This window comes from Amphiura filiformis, unplaced genomic scaffold, assembly GCF_039555335.1.
Source record: "Amphiura filiformis unplaced genomic scaffold, Afil_fr2py scaffold_53, whole genome shotgun sequence".
Taxonomy (NCBI): Eukaryota; Metazoa; Echinodermata; class Ophiuroidea; order Amphilepidida; family Amphiuridae; genus Amphiura; species Amphiura filiformis.
In genome coordinates, this window is record NW_027305517.1 from 299,606 (window position 1) to 322,920 (window position 23,315).

The 23,315-nt window shown below is 36.5% G+C and overlaps 2 long non-coding RNA genes across 2 annotated transcripts in view; both read right to left on the reverse strand.

The window, feature by feature from the left end:
• LOC140144409 (uncharacterized) overlaps window positions 1-23,315 on the reverse strand; it is a 151,006-nt gene that overhangs the window by 125,412 nt on the left and 2,279 nt on the right. The window lies entirely within an intron of this gene.
• LOC140144413 (uncharacterized) lies at window positions 17,954-22,556 on the reverse strand. Its single transcript, XR_011857887.1, has 3 exons — window positions 22,411-22,556; window positions 21,764-21,871; window positions 17,954-18,813 (listed from the first exon to the last, which is right to left on the reverse strand). It is a non-coding gene; the product is annotated as an uncharacterized lncRNA (long non-coding RNA).

The following is a 23,315-nucleotide window of genomic DNA, read 5'->3' on the forward strand; positions in this document are numbered from 1 at the left end:
GGATTGGAAAGTTCCATGAAAGAAGTCTTACATTGTATAAATTTTTATACAGTCCAAATATTTAATAAAATTATGCATTTGATTAATTATCAATTATTTCATTTTAAATGATAACAAAAATATGATTCTGCTGTGACAGATAAATCTAAATAATTTGGTGGATATGTAGGAATAATAACAGGTCACAGATTTGACAGCCCCAATTAATTTGGAAAATGGCCAAATAAGTAAAGTCAACAAATTTGAGATCTATTTTTACATTTTTAGATTAATCATTTCACATTTTACATAGATTTGGACATTGGACTGGACTCGGACCGGACTCGCCTTCGAGTCCGAGTCCTTTAATGTCCGAGTCTGAGCCGAGCCGAGTCTTTCTGTGCCCGAGTCACGTCCGAGTCCAAGTGGACTCTCCGGACTCGAGTCCGAGTCCGGACTCGAACGATACATCTCTGCATGTTAGACCAGCTTTCTGCTGAATTGGGGTACATAATGTAGGCCTAAATGAATAAAATAATAATTAAATAAAATACCTGAACAGTACAAACATATTTGGTTATATAGAGGTGTAATTATAAGACACACAACGTTGTAAAAAAATGTTTTAAATGAGTGCAGAAAGGTGTATATTTAAATGTAGGCGTATACACTGACGAAATTTAAATAAAACAATTATTATGAATTTTATCGACAAATGATGAATTTCCATTTAAAGAAGTCAGGACTGGAACATAGCGAACGAATTTGAATTACTAGACGAATATCAATGACATAATGAATGTGAAATATAACGAAATTAAAATGAATTTCAATGACCAACTAATGAAATTGTATTAGAGTTCTGCGTGTGCGATTGTTGGGGCGAAGTTTATATGCCTTTTCTACTAATATCAAGTACCAAAGTGCAAAAATAATTGGGACAATGTATATTGAAATAAGTATTAAAGTACGTGTTAATAAAAGTGTTAAATTCTATATTTTTAACGGAATTGTGTGTTATAAAAGGTGGTAAGTGTTTAAAAAGTGTTGCTCATTTGTGTTTAGAACGGACATGCCTACGCATCCATTTTATTAAAACCTGACGAATACAAAACATAAAATGTCTTAAAATGAATGACAAAAGACGAAATAGCTTTTACAATTCAATGAACATCACCAGGTGAGACGAATTTGAGTGCTCTATGAATAGACTGACACAAATGAAATGAAATTTAATTTCAATGGTCGATTAATGAAATTGATTTCGAGTTTTTGAACAAATTTGAAATGTAGGCCTGTACTAAACGAAAAAAACAGAAAAAACACTGCTGACTTACCTGTTGACACGTTAACAGAGACTACAACAAACACACACAAAAGGGCGAACAACTTCATCTTTCTGATTTAGTTACAAAATTTGGATCACTAAATAAATTATTTTATTTGCAGCTGATATTAAACAATGTTTCTCCACTCGAGTCAGGTAGTAAAATGATAGATATGATGCTTGTAGGCATGGGTCTAAAAGTAGGCATACAAGCCAATCGACACCAGCTTGCCACGTGGTTCGAAATTTGTTAAGTTTTAAATTAAATTCTAGGAATGGTAAGCCTAAAAGTACCAGCTAGTCTACGCCAGCTTACCACGTGCCTCAAAATTCATTAACTTTAAAATTGCATTTTAGAATTAGAACGTTAAAACGGAATATTATATACAGTTTTCTACATATTGAAAGGTTTAGAGACTATATGAAGCTTAGCCATTTTTTCTACAGATTTTACATACAGTATCGCAATGTTTGCAGGTTTGTTGGCAGAGAAATAAATGATAATAAACAGAAATTGGGAATTCTTATTCCATATGCCACGATCGAATAAGAATTCCCAATTTCTTATTTCTAAGTATTATATTTCATTTGATTTTCATTTCATTTCATTTTATTAAAAAGCATCGTGGCCCTAAGGCCAAATTGAGCAACTTTTACATAAAAGACATCAAAATATTACAAAATTACAAATACAAAATATATAAACAACAAATTTAAATTCAAATAAATGCAAGATAAAAGATGAAAATTAGTGCACATAATCTATAATAAATTACTGAAACTGGCATATTGGTGAGGCTAAAAACTTTTACGGTTTACATTATTCGGAAAACGGGCTTTTGCGATGCGAAGAACAAGGTCGAATAAAACGTCGAATTTTGTTTTTGTTTACGTTAAGGGGGTCAAATTAAGTTAATTAGTTTCAAAAGCACTGAAAGGGCCTTTCGGCCTAATTCACTACAAACTATACACCTATTGGGTTGCTGTTTAAACATGAACTTTTTTGGTCTGATATTGGGTCACTCATACCATTACACAGGAGAAGCAATTAACATATATTGTTTATTCAACTAATTAGTCACATTATACTGTTTTTTACGGAGAACATAATTGTTAACAGTAGAGTGTTTGTTTATTGAATTAGTTCAAGTGTTGGATACTCTTGTGTTGAAGGACAAATTAATCAGGGTTGCCAAACCTGTGGTTTGGTAGCCCAAATAGGTGACTTTGGGGCCCCTAGCCTTAAAAAATCTAGGGCCAAAATGGGCAAAAGGCACATCTACAATTTAGGGCTTATACATGTGCAACATAATGAGCCCTAGTGCCCTTGTAGCTTTAGAGCTAACCTTGTCGATCTGTTGCCCCTTATTTTTAACATTTGGGGCCCTGGGCCCCATAATATATAACATATGGGGCTCATGTATACTTGTATTTATAGAGTACCCCTGGGGCTATCAGTGTACCAACTCATGAGGTTGCTTCATCTGATGAGAAACGGCATGGTTTGTGTTTTTAAATTTGGGCCCATGGGGCCCGTGACCTTTGACCTCTGGGGCCGAGATGGGCAAAAGGCCCATCTACGGGGTAGGGCCCATAAGTGTACCACATATGGGCCCTGGGGCTCTTGTAGTTTTAGCGCTAGCCTTGACAGAATGATGTGTTTGATAGGAGAAGGAGGAGGAGAAGGAGGAGAAGGAAATGGAGAAGAAACCACAGGATGGCAATATACCCTGCATGCTCTGCATGCGGGTATAATCATATCTAATATGAAATATTTGAAAAAAAAAAACTGATATTGTAAAGTGAAGATGACATCGTCATCTTTAGCCATAGAGCGTGAATTCTTGGATTTTTTGGATTTTTGGATACGCCCCTATTATAATTAGGTAATACTCGACTCACACACATTCCCTATACGCTGGCGAAGTTACGTAATTAATCGGATTAACTACCATAGCAATAGGTACAAACAATTTTGAATATACCGCGCTGCACTACAAGCAGGTTGTACTCATCATCTGTCTTCAATCATATAATAAATTGAATACAATACCGCTCTTTTCAAAGAGACTAATCTTACAGGTGCAAGTGATTAGCATTTCTATGGTTCAATGCAGAGGTACCGCATGAACGTAGTAGTGCAGCGCGATATAATCAAAAATTGTTTGTACCTATTGCTATGGTAGTTAATCCGATTATTACGTAACTTCGCCAGCGTATATGTATATACATGTACCACATGTAGTAAATCTGTCTGCTTTATCTGTATTTTACCGTTCTAAGGCTGCGTTCACATAGAAGTATACTATTCGGGTATACGGTGCACGTTTTGCAGGTTCACGCGTATAGTTTCAATCGAGCAAGGCAATTTCATAGTACCGGGTCACATAAGGCTACGATCGCATAGAAGTATACTATTCGGGTATACGATGCACGTTTTGCAGGTGCACGTGTATAGCGTAAATCGAGCAAGGTAATTTCATAGTACCGGGTCACATAAGAGCTATTCGAAAAGGCCGTATACCTGCGTTTAGTATAGTATAGTGGGAATCGCGCGTATTCGATTTTAGTGCAGCGTATACCGTCCAAATTTTAAAAACCTAAACCATATGTGGGTAAATTCATTTTGTAATTCTGCACATTATGACACCTCATTGAATGCAATGTGACCTCAAGAAGTAAAGTTACAAGCATTTGATAAGACGAAGAAAATGGGTAAACTGACATACTCGCTGTTCGCTATACGAAATACGCTCATTCGATCAGGCTGAGTTCACATAGTATACTCCTATATGAACTCAGCCTGATCGAATGAGCGTATTTCGTATAGCGAATACTCATATACCGTATACATCTATGTGAACTCAGCCTTAAGGCGGCGAGCACATAGAAGTATAATATTTGGGTATACGGTGCACGTTTTGCAGGTGCACGCGTATAGCTTAAATCGAGAAATGCAATTTCATAGTACCGGGTCACATAAGGCTACGATCGCATAGAAGCATACTATTCGGGTATACGATGCACGTTTTGCAGATGCACGCGTATAGCTTAAATTGAGCAAGGTAATTTCATAGTACCGGGTCACATAAGAGCTATTCGAAAAGGCCTGCGTATAGTATAGTATAGTGGGGATCGTACGTGTTCGATTTTAGTGCAGCGTATACCGTCCTAATTTTAAAAACCTAAACCATATGTGGGTAAATTCATTTTTTTAATAGATGCACTATCTAATTCTGCACATTATGACACCTCATTGAATGCAATGTGATCTCAAGAAGTAAAGTTACAAGCATTTGATAAGACGAAGAAAATGGGTAAACTGACATACTCGCTATTCGCTATACGAAATACGCTCATTCGATCAGACTAAGTTCACATAGCACACTCCTATATGAACTCAGCCTGATCGAATGAGCGTATTTCGTATAGCGAATACCGTATACGTCAATGTGAACTCAGCCTAAGCAAATAGTTAAACACGATTTCATCAAACATAACAATAGCTCTTTTACAGTGTGCAATCATCCCGGTCAATAAATGGGCAATAATAGAGGATGTGCGTGAAATTGTTAATTGGCTCCATACAAAGGATTTGAACCGGTGTCCTTCACCGTAATCATGGCGCAATGCAGTGCATTCAATCAAACGTTGTCGTCAACCTATTTGATCGCATAGTGCATTTGTGCATGTGTGTGAGACGAGCTGTCGCGGTAGATTGCAATAGCTACCGTCGTTTTATCTTTTCAGTTTCTGTTTCCGTAACCGTAATAGTTTTGTAAGTCATTGTTATTCTGAAGTGGTAGTCTCCCAGGTGTGGCCAATCTTTTATTCTAGCCTTTTGTTAGTTACTGAAAATTTGAAGCTCGTGAATTTCAGTTTTCGTTTTGGTAAGTTATATTGATTTTTTACATAAAACCTTGAGATGTGCGGTTGGGTGCTAATCTAGACAAAAGAAGAGTCTAAATTTTACGATCCTAAATTCGCGGTAAATTGTACGGCTTCAATTGACTTGTGTTTGGTGTATATGCACTTACGCCTAGACGTAAGTGGCTCGTAAAAAAAGTCTTGCATTGAAATATATACTAACCATGTTGCCAAGTTATAAGCAAAAGTCTTTCATATTGGCGATGAAACGAGCGTCTGAAATAGTCAAATATCTCCCAATGAGGTGCGTACAAGTGGTGATTTGGTAATCATGTTTTATATTGAAATGCAATACAAAAGAATTGCATTGGAGTAAAGATAATGTATTCTATATTCTATTCATTCGTACCAATGGCAAGCTAATCTGATAATTGGTTGGGCCTATATGCAAGACTCGGGTTTATTTTAAATGTTTATTTTTGCAGAGCTTATTTTCAGTCATGGATCATACTGATAAATTTCGCAAGGGAGGGAGGGAGGAGATACTTGATATTGAACAAGTGAGAGTGGGAGGGGTGAAGAAAGAGAGAGAGGGAGGGACGGAAAGACTAGAAAGAGAAAGCACGAGAAGAGAGAGTAGGGACCGGGGAGGGAGTGGGGAGCCTGATCATGGGGGGGGGGCAGGAGGAAGCAAAATAGGGAGCTAGACATTGATACGAGGGAAGGGCGACACTGTGGCCCTGCACAAGAGCATTGGGGCGCGACAGGCTTATAAGCGGACCTTTAGTGATTTAAGGGCTTATTTTCAACGTTTGTACAGAAAAAAGTGGACATTATCATTCGGATTGGCATGCATTTTGTCAAATTAATATAGATCAATTTAGCAATGCAAAGACGAGAGGGCACTAGACCATTAAAAACATCGGTCTTATCTCTCCCGCTTTTATTGACAAAAGTCGTGTTCACACAGTCGGGCTGCAATCACTTATTGCCGGTCTTAAATTACGTCGGTAATAGTATCGGATATAAGTGGCAGTGTGAATGAGCGTCGGATATAAAAAAAATTACTATACCCGTGCTTTAAATCCGACAATTTGTTCACACAGTCGGACTTAAATTACGTCGGTAATAGAATCGGATTTAAGTGGCAGTGTGAATGAGCGTCGGATATAAAAAAAAATACTATATCCGACGTAATGTGCTTTAAATCCGAAAATTTAAGGCTAAAGATGACCAGGGTTAAGAGCTGTTAAGACCGATCGAAACGTTACGTCCGGTAATAGTAATTACGTGTGGACATACAGCACTATTGGGCTGTCGGATATAACTGTGAGTATATCACTCGCGCAAAATTTTAAGCAGAGTCATAGGCGTAGATCCCGGGGAGGATGGGGGGGATGAATCCCCCCAATATTTTGACAGGGGGATGGTCCATACAATCACCCCCCCCCCATGTTGACGCCTGATGTGGGTTTCTGACCAAATTAACCTCATATTTGCCAATTTTTTGCCCCAAAAGTGCGCATTTATTCTACTTTTACACCATTATTTCATCAGTTTAGCTTCAAAATAGCAAAAATTTTCGCGCGCTTCGCGCACAATTGAACCTAAAACTTATTCTGTCGCCAAAAGGTGCTGGATTGACTATACTTGAATTAATTTCCCAACTCCATCCCCCCCAATGTCAAAAAGAAATCTACGCCACTGAGCAGAGTAATTTACTGTGTGATGTCATCATGGCTGCAGCTGCAAATATTAATATAAATAAACGCAATAGAGGGGTCAATTGGAATGACAAGGGTACATTGGCTATCCTCAAAATTTGGAGAGACACGGAAAGTATTTATGGGATTAAAAAAGCTTTGGGATATTACATGACAAGGGGGCATTCCCCATACGGTCGGGGGAGCAGATACATGCTAAGATAAAGGCTCTGAAAACTCTCCATCGCACCCTCCATGATCGGGTAAAAAGTTCAGGCGCAGGAGCAATTGACCATCCTTATTGAGATGACCTACACGAGTTTCTAGGGGGGTAGCAAATGTAAACCCTCCAGAGGGCTCAGTGGGGGGGAGGGCAGTATGGCCCTGGAAGTAGATGGAGATGACATTTATTAAGCCATAAGCATGATAACAGAAAGGCATGTAATTGGATTTTATAAGATGATTAGGGGGGTCCCAAATATACGGAAAGAAAAATGGGGGGAGACATAAAATAAATTTGATAATGTAGGAAGTCACAACACAACATGACTACAGATAGTGTGTTTATTTTATTCCAAAAGACTGATGCCTGTTGGGGGTGCAAACGGTGGTGGGGGGGGGGGGTCATAAAATCTTTGCTGACGAAACATGGGAGGTCGCAATTTTATTGAAGCCGACTTTTTGTAAATTTGGGACCCCCCAAGCAAAAAATAGCATGATGATGGGAGTCATTGTTATTTTTTGATTTTTGTCATTTTTTCAAAGATGTCCACCATGTAGGGCCTACATGTATAAAATGCGATATAGAGCTAAGTCTACTGTAAAATGGGACTACTTTGTCAAACTAAAATAATAATAATAACAATAACAATAACAATAACAATAACAATAACAATAACAATAACAATAACAATAATAATAATAATATTAATAATAATAATAATAGAACCTACATAAATACAAAATTGGTCTGAATTTTGGAGCTTTTGAATTTGCATTTTTCTTACATGACATACCTACCGCATTGTCTATAATTTTTTCTAAAGAGGGGCGTTTATTGAAATTGAATTTTCAGTGAAAAAATTTAAAATCGGGTTAAATTTTCTGATGATGCTCATGTAGAAAGGAGGGATTTATGACCGGTAATAGGCTTATCGGACATAACACGTCGGACATACGCTGGCGAAGTTACGCAATTTATCGGCTTAATTACCATAGCAATAGGTGAAAACAATTTTGAACATATAGATTGAATACAATACTGGTCTTTTCAAAGATACTAATGTTACAGGTGCAAGTTATCATCATGATTCACCTATTGCTATGGTAGTTAATCCGATTATTACGTAACTTCGACAGCGTATAGCGCTATTGCCGACAAATGTGGACGCGCTAAGGGATTAGCGGAAATATTTAATTCGATCGGACATAAGCCTAGATAAAATATTACCGGTAATAAGTGCATGTGTGAACACAGCTTTTGAGTACTCCGCCATAGTTACGGTATGCTACGTCATAATCTAGGTGATTATTTGCATTGGATGTCTTGAATACGCTGGCGAAGTTGTGTAATAATCGGATTAATGCTATAACAGTAGGTGAATACAAGTTTTGAATATATCGCGTTGCAAAGCCCCACTCAGTGATACGTCATAATCTAGGTGATTATTTGCATTGGATGTCTTGAATACGCGGGTAAAGTTGTGTAATAATCTGATTAATGCTATAACAGTAGGTGAATACAAGTTTTTATGTTACTTTTATACATTTTTTAATGAAAAAATTTGCAAAAACCCAAAAAACGGCAGTATCGACGAAGTTGAAGCCCCATTCAAATACATGTAGCTAATTTATATATACTGTCAGTATATAAAGTACAGATTCGCGTAAACCTACGCGGCTTTCGGCTGAACCACTAGCAGAAGACACCAAATTGATGTTTTATGACCTTTGACATTCTTTTGTGGCGAGTGACATGGTCAGTTCAATTCACGCCGAGTGTCCCTGACAGGTTTGACTCTGCTGGTCATGAAAGAATTCAAAAGATAACCTCTGCCCCAACAATCCCAAGCAATTGTCTGAAACTGCTCTTCGGATGATGTAACATAAGAACTCAGTCGTCAAATGATGATAGTCATATAATGACCAAAATATTATTACTGACTATATCATTGAAGACTGAGTTCCGCAGTCTAGTACAAAATCTGAATTTTGATGATTTTTACGATCGTCCGGATGAAAAAAATCACTGAATGGGCCGTTAGTTCCCTCCTCTCCTTACTCTGGCAATATGAATCAAAGAAAAATAAAGAAAAAATTAAATACAACAAGAAAAAAAAAAGACAAAGAAAAGAAACAATAAAAGAAAAACAAATATGAAAAGTTCGAACAATATTTGGTTTATAAAATTAATGTGACCGTGATGAGGCTCGAACTCACCACCTTCCGATTTAAAGTTCGAAACGCTCGTATACCAAATTCTGATGCCTTACCAAGTGAGCTGTGCTCCTGAGATACGAAATAAAAATAAAATAATACACTGTATACCTGCTTGTGTCGGTAATTGATTTGCTCAAATTCCATAATGGTACAGTGCAACAAAGCAAAAACACCCAAAATTTAAAAGCTATATAAATTATGAACAATATACACTACACATAAAAATACTAATACAAGGGAATTTCAACATAAGAATCCAAACAATTAAGTACCAACATGCACAGCTTTGTCTTATATCACATTTGGGTTTTAACAAAATGTTATCAAACCTCTACTGTGATTGGCAGCTGCACAAGGCATCTCTTTGATAGCTGATAATGGCCATCCATTCAGCAAGTGGCTACTAACTGACCTTGACAGGCTTGAATGAGCACTGTCATCTGCTACAAAACCATCACACTCTAGGACCTGGTCACTCCATAATGCTACAGGGAGCACAGTACTTTGACAATGGAGTGAAAGACTATTATTATTGATTAGGCGCGGATTTTAAAAGTACAGCTCCTATGCGTGTATAGCAAAAAATTGGAATAGAATGTTTGGAATCATGTAACTAAAAATACTAAATGCATTCTGCAAAATGTGCTCTGACCAATTTATAAAGCATTGTTTGACATGTTTGGAATTATGGTAAATCATTAAATAAAATATTTATTTATTAATCAATTATGTCAATTAATTAAAAATTTAAAGGGGGGTAACCCTATTGGTTTTGGATATGGATTGTCTTTAAAACTACATTATAATATCAAATATCGTCCCCTTTATGCTGCTTCGTGAAAAAACGAGAGCATTTTCAGCGTAAATGTGAATAAATAGCAAAATTTGCAATCCAATACCTTGGTATGCGTGAATTGCATTCTGGGCAGGCAAGCAACAACAACATGTGCCGTAATTCCCTTCGTCATGTGCCGTGCGTGCGTGGTGCACTCACATGACAATCAAGCTCCACTAGTCACGTTCCGATACTAAACAAATGCTAAGTTGTGACACTAGTTTTAATAATTAGAATAGTCCTACCACTAACCACAACCAGTTTCGTCTTTATATCGTTCATGATATATTTTTGTGTATAAATGATGGCAATAGCCATGCCATTATCGACGAAAACAAAACAGACCTGACGACAATGCTGCAAATGCACGTATTTTACGGATTTTTTTTTGTTTTTAACTCTTTTTCGTACCAAAATATATTTCCTCTTGCAATATGTACATTTCAAATGAATGTAAAAAAAAATTGGGTTAAAAATGGAGAGGAAAAAGAGAACTGTTACCAGGTATTGAGCCGGGTACCTCATGGGTAAAACATAACGCGCTAATCAATTGAGCTATTTAGCCCGCTTCGTCCATGACGGAATTTTTGGAGCTATATCACTACCGCCGTAAAGCTGGAGTCTCCCGGGGAGTCTCCTCAGCAGTTAGTGTGGTTCGTTCTTTTAGCTTTTTTCACAGAATGTGTATAACGCGAAACAAAAGTAGCTGTTGAGGAGACTGATTATTCATTCATAATTCCCTACCCAGAAATCCGAAGTACTTTTAAGTATTTAGAAATTGGTAGCCTGTAAAGGCGATGTTTTCATGATTTCTCCGGATATCATTTAGATTGATGATATTTACTTCGAAGACTGTTATATCTCCAAAATGTGAAAAATATCAAATTTTAATAATTTGTCATAAAATTTGTATTATATCGTGAATTTCATAAAATTAAAATTATTTGATATCAGAAAGATTGATGATATTTACTTCGAAGACTGTTATATCTCCAAAATGTGAAAAATATCAAATTTTAATAATTTGTCATAAAATTTGTATTATATCGTGAATTTCATAAAATTAAAATTATTTGATATCAGAAAGACATTCTTCGTATTCAGAATGCAATGCGATAGGTCTGATGTGCTCTCATGTCCCACAAAAAATGCTGTCGAAACGCTCAAAATGCTCATTCCAGTTCCCTTAAAGTAAAGGTAAAATGAAAATAACAATAAATAAAGTTTCTTCTCCTTAAACAAGACCAAGGGCAATAACACTTTGGGTGCTCCATTTTATTTCAATGCCAATGAGGTTAAGAAAATGGCAGTTGTTCCAAATCTACCTTACACAGAGTGGGTTGACATTCAAATTTTAGGTAAGTCTTGGACAAACATTAAAATTGGGTATCGCTATAAAAAGTGTCATAAAAACAAAACGGTAAGTCCCAATTCCTTGAATTTTTCACACAAGGTCACCAATGGATATGTTATTTATAAAATGTTTTAAAAACTAAAAGTTGCAGATCAGTTCTTAAATAAAAATGGATTCTTTTCTCTTGCACTGTTTTGACTCACCCTGTATAAGCAGTGCCGCAGCAGGAATGTTTTTGGGGAGGAAGGAAGAGGGCAAGAATATTTTAGCCCCACGATTTGGAGAGACGGGTCCCTACCTGTCCCCGTCTGATCAATTTTACTCAGATGTGTGGGAGTTTGTGACGCTATAGTTTGAGCCAGCCTTTAGTGAGCATTAGGCTTAATGTGACCCCGAGGTTTAATGAGCCTAACCCGCTCTCAAAGCCCGAGTCTTAACTCAACGAATGAGGGAACTGTTAAAATGCCTCCATAGCCTAGATTAAAGGGAGTCCCCGGCAATCACAACATAATGCCTTATATGTAAGAAAAATAATTATCAAAGCACGAATCACATGGTTTTATTTAAAACAAACTCATAGTGACTACAAAAACGAATGAAAACAGTCGTCTCTCAACACGCGATATTCAACATTCCCTGGCGCCGGAATTGTCGAGTTCAATGACGTCCTAATAATCCATTTTATTAACGCCTGACGAATATAAACACAAATGTCTTACAAATGAATGACAAAAGACGGAAAAGCTTTTACAATTCTCGCCAGGTGAGACGAAGTGGAATGCTCGACGAATATTAGTATGAAATACACTGACATTAAAATGAATTTCAATGGTCAATTAAAGAAATTGATTTCAAGAAATCTGTGAGTGCCACTTTTTGGACGAGTTTGAAATACTTTTTACCAATATCAAAGACCAAAGTACAAATTAACTTACCTGTTGACACCGCACCAGCGACTACAGCAAAGAGACACAAAATGACGAGCAACTTCATCTTTCTGATTTGCTTACAAACTCTGGACACCAAATAAATTATTTTATTTGCAGCTGATATTTAACGATGTTTTTCCACTCGAGTCAGGTAGTGAAATGATTCATATGATGCTCCAAAGTCGAGATTGTAGGCATATGTCTAAAAGTAGGCCACCAGCCAATCTACACCAACTTGTCACGTGGATCCAAATTTGTTAAATTTAAATGGTAAGCCTAAATTCAGCTTACCACGTGCCTCAAAATATATTAACTTTAAAATTTAGAATTAGAACTTTAGTTTACATTTTACATATCGTAATGTTTGCAGGTGTTATCAAGTAGGTCATAAACCAAACGAATTCTAAATTGAATTTTTGAAATTGTAAGCTTTAAAGTACCAGCCAGTCTACACCAGCTTATCACGTGCCTTAAAATTCGTTAACTTTGAAACTACATTTTGGAATTAGACAAATTATGTTACATATTTTACACAACCAGCAAGAATATTTCTGCAACACGGCATGTGAAAAGTAGGTCATAGGCCATGCGAATGTAGGGCAAATGTGGCGTACCACACCAAAATTTAGGAAAAGCAGCTTGTTTCAATTGCTGAAGAAGTTTAAGAAGTGTGGGTTTCCCCGTTTAATTTAATACTTCATTCATTATATGTCGTATCTAGTTAGAATTCGTCTAAAATTATTGAATTGGGCATTTCGTGCAGTACATGTTGTCAAAAGATCATTATCAAGATCACTTTATTTCATTCATATTTCGCGGTTACTGGTTCTTTGTAGCCCTGCGGGGCTGAGTAGATGGAAATCCACATTTAGCAGTTATTTAATGGATATGGATATGGATATGGATATCCATATTTCGCAGTTAGTGGTTCTAGTTGGATATCCAGAGCAGTTAGTAGGTTTAATGATTACTGGTTTTTTTTTCAATTTCGTTTGAATTTTCACCACCGTCGGGAGAAATTTCCACGGTGACCACGTGTAGTACCTGTGAATTCGAGGAGGTAGGTTTCCTCCGCAGAGTTCCTGTCCATATACAGTGATGCAAATAATGAATACTTTTGCAGTAATGTTTTGAGGAAACAAGCTTTCAAATGAGGCCAAATTCATTACCCTACGAACTTTTTGACCGCCCCTCGTACATGTAAGTCTAAGGTTCTTCGCTACTCCTAATGCTCGTTATTTCCAAGGCTCGCTATTCCAAAGGCACGCTAGTCAAAAAGTAAGGGTTTGAGTACTAGCAAACATTCGGACTAGCAAACAATAATTTATTTATTTATTTATTTATTTATTTATTTATTTATTTATTTATTTATTTATTTATTTATTTATCTATTTATCTATCTATCTATCTATCTATCTATCTATCTATCTATCTATCTATCTATCTATCTATATATCTATCTATTTATCTATTTATTTATTTATTTATTTATTTATTTATTTATTTATTTATTTATTTATTTATTTATTTATTTATTTATTTATTTATTTAACCCCGTTTAATCTGCCTTTTCTTATATTTCCCTATTTGAACGTACGTGTAACATCGCAACGTCCGTATAACATTGCACTGCGAGCGCGGACCGACGAACATTCTCTGTAAATGTGATGCGATCAAGCAACATCAGTCGGAACTCGGAAATATTGATTTTGAGATATAGCCAAACAAAGGAAATAGTTCGTTTTGTTTCCTATTGTTTTGGAAACTCTTTAATTGCTCATATCTTTTGAACTGGTTGTTCGATTTCAATGTGTGTTTTTTTTAAATCCAGATTTGTAATTGTTTGTTACTAGCTTATAAGAAACTGAAAATTTAATATTTCCGAGTTCCGACTGATTTTGCTTGATCGCGTCACAAATTATAATGTGATGGAAGTTAGTGCAGCGCAGTGACGTATTAAATGAGTATTTTGTGATACTAGCATCCTCTTTTTTTTAGCAGATATCCACAAAAAAGCTTACTCCCAAAATGTCAGTTGATTCCGATATTGCGTTTGTGAGTTATGTATGATTATGTGTATTACCAGATCTTCTCTGGTATTACACTGCTCCATTGTGTACCAGAACGTAATTCGAATTTCACGACATTTTTGCTAAATGAATTTTAAATCTTCAATAAATGTTTTGTACATAAACATTGTGTAGCCAGGGGTTTTAAATGGTATAAAAATCTCAACTTTGTTGACAAAATTGGTGGAGGGGGGATAATGCTGTGGATCACGAAATATCCGTTTATGACCCGCCAACTCACACCTCATACACATCCCACCCACCCTACACACACACCCCAACATAACTACCCCAAAACCACACCATATTTATATTTCCCCTATCCCTTAGTGTTGTCCTATTTTCTAGATGATTTTACTCTATTACACATCCATTAAATTGACCAATTGACCACAATTAAGCACACTACCTACCTAGCGGTGATCTAGGGGGTCCATGCTAACTACCTAAGCAGTCAAACCTTGTTTGGGGTGTTGATGAGGGGGTGTGTGGGGGTGTGTGGAAATAAATGAAAAAAAAAACCCTGTGGTGTTACTCCTGGACTAATATTCACATACAGTCCAACCAGGGATATGATATCCCTGGTCCAACCTCTCTTATGCCGGATAAGTGAAAAATCCGGATAACCTAGACCCCCGTGAGGCTTGAAATATGTAATGTGCAATATACATGTAGATGTAAATGTTTAATTATGGCGGCGAAGCGGTCATCACGTCGCGTTTGTGAGACGCTGGGGGGCGTCTGAGGAGGATAGGAAAATTTACACCTATATCAACCAACTTATCCGCTTGCCTTGTTATTGAGAGAATAAAGGTATTGCTTTTAGCCGCTGTCGTGCATATATCGTCTCATATAACACGGGCGACATCATTATTTGAAGTAAAACAAGGAAGCAAAGCCGAGTCGTTTTACGCCAAAAATAATGATGTCGCCCGTGATATATGAGACGACAGATGCACGAAAGCGGTGAAAACAAATACCTTTATCTCTTTTAAGAATGAGAAAACAGGTACTTCAATTCAAATTAAAAATATTAATATTAAGTATACCAAATTTTAATCAAATTAAATTCTACATTTTACAAGGAATTAACCAGGCAGTGCATGGCGCTAAGGGGTGATTTTAATATTCCAACATTAGTGGAACCAATGTTTTAACATCCTTACACCTCAAAGGATAAAACTAGAATTGGTTACAATTTTGTCTATACCCCACGAGGGTCAAAGGTCATAATAGGCTAAAATTAAATATTTGTTCGATCATGATGTAATGTACCTCAAATTGTTTCTCTCGTTGCTGCAAATAAAAAAAAAAGCAATTGCCATATTTCACTAGTTTTTGAGTTATAGAGTAAATAAGGTCAAATATCAAATATCTCATGCACAGAACCCAAGTTTTCAAAATGCACCGATTCAATCGAATATATGTCTTAAATTACTTCTCTCGGCAAATTAAGTAGGGAAATAATTTATTTGAGAAATGTATAACCTCAGAATCCGTTGAAATCATGGGTCAAACGTTATGCATGCATGTACACATTTCTATTCGATTGTAGCTGCATGACGGGGGACATGACAATATAAAATTGTACTAAAAGTATATGTTTAAGAGTTCCTTTGTTAAGGGGAGTAATTTGAGACCAGTTTCGATAAAATTGGAATATTTTTTAATTTTTACCTCTGTGTATGATATTTTGGACATTGAACCTATTCGATCCTCTATCTCCTGAATTATAAGTACCGTAGGAAAATATGACCATTGATTTTTTTATTCCCTGTGATGAGTGGAACAATTTGAGATACATTACAACATGTTGTGTCCTCGTGGGAACCATAGGGGACATTGCAAAAATGGAATCAAATCTGTATTATATCAGGTTTAAGGATACCAAAAAACATTGGTTCCACTAATGTAAGAATATAAAATCCCAAACCCATAGCGCCATGCACTAAGGGCTTAGAAGCGATCAGTCCCGTTGTTGCTACGCACCTCCGATTGGTTCAAATAGCGCGTGCAAGTATCGCGTCATCTCGCACTCGCTGTACCATGTTATATCATGGCATAGCACACGGCTAAGGACAAATAAGATTGCAGGAACTTTCTAAAGTGTTAAAGAATACAACGTATTCATATAAGTCAGTGCAATCTTAAAAACACAATCTTGTTGATATTACTTACCTTATTAAGTAGGCTAATAGAGGTTATCCGTGTTCTTTAAGCTGCATATCCTATCAGCGACTGCTATACCTTGTTTAGAAGTTTCCAAAGAAGCATACCTACATGTAAAACCATGACTGTTTCAAAATAGCCCGCCAAAGTCACACAGGTAACTCTAAATTGGTTTGAACGAGGAATACACTGGCTAAGAGACGTAATAACCGGGTTAACCACCATAGCAATAGGTGAAAACAACATTTGAATATACCGCGTTGCACTGGTACGTTCATGCTGATCACTCGCACCTGAAAAATTAGTATCTTTGAAAAGAGCGGTATTGTATTTAATCTACCATTGCAGACATACACAGGTGATGAGTGCAACCTGCTCGTAGAGCAGCGCGATGTGTTCAAATTGTTTTCGCTTATTGCTATGGTATTTAATCCGATTCAATACCTCATTTCGCCAGCGTATACTACGGGAACCAGCGCCTTTTGTTAGAAGTCACACGTGAGTAAAGTGGATAACCTCTTTAAAGACTTATGAAAATAGTTCATGTAACCGGAACATTTAAGTCTACACAACAAAGGTAAGAAAGGTTACGTGTTTTTGTTTGTTCGACTTAATACGAATAATAGAAAGTCAAACAAACTTTTTTCCATTTTGCTGGTACTCATTTTTTCAAGTTGGCAATATTGACATCCAAAAGCACTTATTGCAACTCAAGCAAACTTAATTAATTAACCAAACTTCATGAATTTGTAAAAATTTTGACAATACCTCCAAAAAATTCAGTGAAATAACTTTTTGTCATCAGCGAAAGAATATCTTCCTGCAATCACTCGTTGATGAAGTTTTATGCTATACATTCAATGTTGTGTGAATTAAAAAGTTAAGTAAACAATTCGACTTGTTCAGTTTCATAACCCATCATCAAGTACGTCTGCTAACCAAATGATCTGAAGTTATTATTACTTATTATTAAAACTATACTGGTTGGCATATCCAGACGAGTTGAGGCATCTGATTACCACAAAACTGTGCGTAAATCCAACAAATAATTTCGTGGCGGGTCCAGGTTTTTGAAAAACGGTGTGCGCTTATAAAAAAAATTCGGCAAATAAGAATTCATCTATATGTCATTCTGCGGAACCCGAATTGGAAAATGTTAGAAAAATGTGGGTCAAATCCTCTTCACTCAATTATTTTTTCAGGAGGTTGGAGGGGAGGAGGTCCTGGCACATCTGTAACGGACAGGTCGTACTCAGAGACACAAAACGAAGTTGTACACATATTGAATATTAATGTCGACATGCAGTATTTAATCTCAGTTCAGACTATAATATAATATTTGTAATTTGCTCTGAAATCAATGTTTTATTAAGCTACGAAGGTACACAATATTATCCCGAACACGAACCGGGACATGGATGTATCTCACGATGTTCCGTTTATTATTAGTAAATGTTTTGACAGACATTCTCAGTAAACACAGGACGTTTCAAAAACGTTTAAATAACATTAAATGTTGGGTTTTATAAAGGTCGTGAAAACGTTTTAAAACGTTTGGTCTGAAAACACAGTGTAACATTTTAAAAATGTCAAAATGTTCTTGTCAAATATTTTTTGCTAAAAATTATTTCGTCAAAACTCAAATATTATTATGTCAGAACATTTTACAGTAGGTTTTTAGAGTTTTAGCCCTATTGGTTGAGTGGTTCTTGAGATAACCTAACATATCAAAAGCTATCTCAAGAAGCACTGAACCAATTGTGGGCATGTTAGTACTCGTTTTAATGGATTTTTCGTTCTAATTCCAAAAATGGTCATTCCACTGTGCAATACTGAATTTTTTGAATTTTTGAAGACAATTTGGAACTTGTCGTTTGCAGTCGACGCATGCGTACACAAGGTTATAATAAGAGGATGAGAACATTTGAATTACGAGGCGTAAGATATGTGTCTCCTTAAGCTTCCTTAGATCCATAAGAATAATATTTTATTTATTTAATCCAAATAGAAGTGAAACCATCTAAAATGGTAAAGTGCTCAACCAGTAAGGGAGCTTGTTTATTTCATTTATTTATTTCTTATTTAACTTGCGGTGACGAATCAACGTACTGCCTCTGTTCTCCCTCTTTGCATCACGCTTATCTGTAAGGAAAATAAGACACGAAGGCATATGAGAATGTAGTTTGACCAGCTATTCATGTATTATTTTACTGATTTCTTGCAACAAGACAAATAACGTGAGTCCATTTTGAACAAAATCATGGTCTTGTTCAGTCTTCACTAACAGATCAACCAGATGACAGTGCGTATTGATGAAAGACTGAAGGATCCGGCCTATTAATCTGTCACCGTCGTCAAGTGACACTCCCATGCATTATACACACCACTGCACCAGGGTTAGCATTAAGGATTGAAAGTCGGGGGTAATTTTTCACCCCGAACTCGCATGAAAGCCAAACATAACTGCTACTAAGTGATGAAGAGATTTTGCCAATAACCCACAAGGTTTCTCTCACAATGTTGCTTATATTTCGATTTGATATGAATATTCTATAGAATATTTGCCATCTATGGTTCAATGCATAAAGGGCGATATATTCAAAATTGTATTAATATATTGCTATGGTAGTTAATAAGATTAATTACATTACGTCACTTCTCATTTGTCAATAACACCGACGGCGCGATGAATCAAATCAAATTGTCCCGTTTTACAAGCAACGTCGCGCTGTAACGCCGCTAAGCTCGACCACAAACAGAGACAACTTCGACGACACGAAACTGCTCCTCTGTCAACAAGAACACCGACGGCTCGAAGATTATAGTAAATGTGCATCCGCAACATGGAGCAACGCCGTAACGCCGCGAAGCTCAACCTTTTTACAAACAATGGCAACTTCGACACCGCGAAGCTCAACCTCTTGATAAACACTCGTAACTTCAATGCCGTGAAACCATGCCCCTTTAGAGGCAACGACGCAACACGCCATTCATCATTTTTCTTTCCACATTCGTTCTTTCTTTCCATCGTTCTCCACTTTAAAAATCGTTCGCTTCCTTCTGTCACTTTTCTTCCGTTTCTTTATCACTTGACATGAAACTGTCCCTTTTTACAAGCAACGCCGTGACTCTGCGCAAGACGAGTTAAGTGTTTTAACAGCACTTAAAACCACTTGTTTACTATGTATTCAGGGTGTCCCAGAAAAAAATACCGATCGAATGAATTTGGACGTAAATCGATAAATAGACATCAGAATCCAAAATTCTAAATACCAGCGTGTGGCATATCTTATTATGCATCTTATACGTTAATTTGACTGGAATCGGTTGACTGATAGCGAAGAAATGAGCGATTACATAACGCATGCGTCAATTAACTTCATTCCAAGTTTGAAAGAAAGATCATTCAACACAATGCACACTAGTGGTCAACTGTCAATGGGCTTCATATTTTGTTCAAATCCTTTTCGTTCTTTTTAAACAATCTGTTTCTTGCAAAACATTTAATTAGGTTTTGTTCAAATTTGAAAACCAGCAAGATATTAAAAATGAAAGCTTGCATGTAAGATGATGCGCGGTACTTGTAAATATATTTTTCGTTAATGTTGATATAAATGTTGCATAAAGAATTATTGCCTAAATAATTCCAGTTGGCTTTAAAAATTTCTCACACACATTAATATTTTTGGAATATTTTCAAGAAATTTAGATGCAAAGTTTAAATCTTTTAAAACTTCAACATTAATGTTGCATGGTATCAAAAATCACACGTAAAGCTGTAAGCATTTGATCATTATCATTCTTGGGCTCAAATGTTCTTTGGAAAGTTAAAATATAACATGTTTGCACAACATAAAGAATTGAAGTTGGAAATCTTCCAATTGCCATGATTGCAGAAATCAAAGTTTTCTCGGACAAACTGTTGTTCATCTTCAGTGGAATCATGAATGACATAACACAGTCCGATTATAAAATAGGTGACGTAGATTAAATATAATGAGATACTCAAACTTTAGGAAGCGGTGAGCTAGTAAGAAAAACGCGTCTGTTGATCAAATTTGGAATGAACTGAATTGATGCACGCATTATGTAATCTTTCATTTCTTCGCAACCAGTCAACCGAATCAAATAGAATGTCCATAATGTGATGCACACAAAATAAGCTATCCGCTAAATTTTCAATTGTTTGATTCTGATGTCTATATCTCGACTTACATTCAATTGTATTCGCTATGTATTTTTTTTTCTGGGACACCCTGTATAGGCATATTATAGGCTGGGCTTGGTGATATTTTAGCATCATCAATCTTATGTAAAGGCATATGGCCAAATAAATGCGACAATGATCCCCATTAATATAGTTTTAATATGATTTGCTGTACTGTGATTATGGTGATATCCCTTACGATCAATGTATAAATCAGTTAGCGTGGTTAATGAGTTCCGTAGAAGAGACTGACAAATAAATGAAAAAGAATAAAATAAAGATTGGGAGATTCACTTACAACAGACAACAATATTGATGTTTTCGGTTTGTACTTTGCATACTTTGGTTATACTAGTTCTATTGCAAAATGACTAACATGAATTATAACCCGTGGCAGAGACAACCTTACTCATCCGAGAGGTCCTCATAATCACCTTTTCCATGACATGCATATTCTTCTGGTATGCAGTTTCCTCTACCAGGACATGTTGGGTCACCTGTTGGATATGTAGTTAAGGCCGTTGAGATTGATTTTGGAAATATCTTCCACAGATGGAGTATGAGTTTCAAATAGAATAGATAATTTGGTAACTTCCATTTTAAAAATTCACTCCAGTTGTGGGAGCTATAGTAAAGCCATAATACAGGGGAAGTATGGGTTTCAAAATAATTAACCCTGACTAATTACATTTGAAAAACATACTCCCCCTGTGGAAGATATTTCCAAAATCTTCCACAGGGGTAGTGTGGATTTTTAATGGAATAGCCCAATGTCTGAAGATCGCGGAACCATTTTGAATGTTCAAAAGTTTTCTAAATACTACTCACAGCCATCGTGTATCCTCAGTTGTAAAATGACAAACCTGAATTCATTGTGTAACTTACCTGTGGGACAATTTTGCTCATCTGAGTTGTCGCCACAATCATTTTCTCCATCACATACATAAACTTCGTGTCTGCACTCTCCATTAAGACAAGTAAACCCACCGCATTCTGTTGGATAAGTAGTAAGGTCGGTGAGATGTATCCATAGCCAAATAAACACGGTTGTTTGATGGCATGTAAAACTGAGTCATTTTAAAGAAACGTTGAACAATGATGGCGCTATTTATCGAAAATCTTGTTTGCATCTCTACAAGGGTTAGACACTTCTAAAATGGTATTAAAACATCAGCAAACAAACTAACAAATGACAAGGGAATTTTCAAAAAAACATTTTAATATGAAGTGCAAGGTATAACTCATATTATTTAAATTTAAAATATATCTAAATTACGCCCTCAATTTGCACGCAAATGTACAGTTTATAGAATTAAATAATTAATAATTTGATATAGAAACGAAAATCTATGTTAAAGATTGCAACAATAATTATATGTGTGCTAGGTGTTTGTTAGTGTGATAGCTGATTGGCATTATTCCGGTCCAGAATTGAACATTACAATAATGTTTTCTTAGAATAAATGATCACACCAAACAACTGTGTAAAAACAACAGCAGTTGCAAAATGACAAATTCATGGTGTATATTACCTGTACAATTTTCCTCATCAGAGTTGTCCAAACAATCATTGTATCCATCACATTTCCATGTTACTGGTTTGCATCGTCCATTAGGACAAAAAAAGCCATCGCATGGCTCATCTGTTGGACAATAATATTCTACTGGATGTGGTATGCACTCTTCATTCGGACAATGGTGATTTTGACAAGGTACATGCGAAGTGAGTAAAACGAAACAAACAAACTTTGATTTGTTGGATATGTAGTTAAGGTCGGTGAGATTTATACAATTACATGAATTGTAACAAATGGCATACGATTTCACCGACAATAACACCGATGGCGCGATGAATCAAAGTAGACCATCAACTTGGAGGAATCAAACTGTCCCTTTTTACAAGCAACGCCGTGCTGTAACGCCGCAAAGCTAGACCACAAACAGTGATAACTTCGACGACGCGAAACTGCTCCTCTGTCAACAAGAACACCGACGGCTCGAAGATTAGAGTAAATGTGCACCCGCAACATGGAGCAATAAAGCTGTGACTTTTTACGCTGTAACGCCACGAAGCTCGAACTCTTTATAAACACTGGCAACTTCCACGCGCTGTTCCTCTGTCAACGAGAACAATGCAGAAATCAAGCTCAGTGTTCCTTTTTACCAGCAAAGCCGTAACGCCGCGAAGCTCAACCTTTTACCCGGGAGGACTCAACTTTGGAAGTGACGGCATGTGCCTGTCAATAGGCCCCCTCTTTTGAAGTCGACTATACCCGATGACCCCCTTTTTTTAAAGTCATACCCGATGACCCCCCTCCCTTTTGTTTTTAGTTGCGGCTACCCAATAACCCCCTTTTTTTCTAGATTTTCTAGAAGCACATCATCAAAATGCAACAAAATAATGCCGAAACTTTCAAATTTTGCTCCATTTTTTCAA